The sequence below is a fragment of the Palaemon carinicauda genome, chromosome 32 (genome assembly GCF_036898095.1).
Source record: "Palaemon carinicauda isolate YSFRI2023 chromosome 32, ASM3689809v2, whole genome shotgun sequence".
Taxonomy (NCBI): Eukaryota; Metazoa; Arthropoda; class Malacostraca; order Decapoda; family Palaemonidae; genus Palaemon; species Palaemon carinicauda.
The window spans coordinates 79,389,640-79,391,172 of NC_090756.1; positions in this window are offsets into that span (position 1 = coordinate 79,389,640).

Genomic DNA, 1,533 nt, shown 5'->3' on the forward strand with positions numbered 1-1,533 from the left:
TTCGGAGTGAGAGGGGTAATTATATATCAGCTGAGGTTTGAGTGACCCTTATCGAAAGCCAGGTCTTATCTTTAGAGATAAAACTTTATTTACAAGTACGATCTAGTAATCTCTCTCTCTCTCTCTCTCTCTCTCTCTCTCTCTCTCTCTCTCTCTCTCTCTCTCTCTCTCTCTCTCTCCTTATTAATCAATATATATTTCTAATAGTCCAAATTCCGAATGATCTTTTGGAAATTATTTTCGCGAAAGTTTTTAAAAATCTTCAATTATATCACGAAAACAATGTCACGAAGATTTCGTTGATAATAAATCAAAAGAGTTTAGCTTCCTTTTAAGCAATATTTATATTATATAACCTTGACTTACTGAAATACGTTAATATTGTTAGTTTTTATCAGGGCCAGATATAGCCTGTGAGTGGCCTAGGGCGCAAAGTTTGTGTGGACCTTCTTCTGTCTCTTACCAACATGGACACTGGAAACTCTTAGTAGAGAGAGAGAGAGAGAGAGAGAGAGAGAGAGAGAGAGAGAGAGAGAGAGAGAGTGTGTGTTTCAGTATGTTTACTCAGATTTAGAGAATTCTCTCTCACCACAACAGTTGAAAATTATAAGTGACAAGTAAATTCTTTTAAGTATTCCTCTTACAATTGGAAAAGTGCCAACGATAATTTTCTCTTAACACGTTATACATGAGTGTTTCGCTAACCTTAGGCCTAGTGTCAACCAAACATTTTATCAAAGAGTTCTTTATTAAAATCTTTTAAATACAGTTAAGTAAGGCTAAGTCGTTAATTCCTTTGGTGCTGCAACCTCACCATCCTTGTGAGCTAAGGATAGGGGGAGTCTATAGGTCTATCTGCTGAGTCATCAGCAGCCACTGCCTGGCCCTCCCTGGTCCTAGCTTTGGAGGAGAGGGGTCTTGGGCGCTGATCATATGTATATATGGTAAGTCTCTAGTGCATTGTCCTGCTTGACAGGGCAATGCCACTGTCTCTTGCCTTTTGCCATTCATGAGCGGCCTTTAAACCTGTAGCCTAACATAGCATCAGTTCGCTGAAAAGTTTTGAGGAACCAGAAAAGACATTAAGAAGAAAATTCAGTGTAGAAAAACTGTATCTATTATTACAGCATTAAAAAAAAAGGGTATCTAACGACAGCGTATAGGTATGCAGACAAGAAAATGTAGTAAATATACAAAAAGGAATTATTAATTACAGCATTGAATGATAAAAGAGTAATACCAAAGTAATATGAAAACATCGTAAAGTCAGGTATTTCAGGTATTCTCATTTTGAAGTCCGGAGTCCAATATCAGACTTATCTGAAAGACCCATTGAAGTCCATCTATGCATTTGATAAATCATTTAGTCATGTCTTAAAAGATAGTGTTAGCCCCTGAACGGAAAAGAGGCATTGGTTAAATATTATTTGTAAAATATAATAATATAATTTCAAATTCCTTTGACCTCACCATTCGTGTAAAAGATAACTTCATTGTTTTGGATCCATCTCTCTGGTTACGGTTCATTTTCCC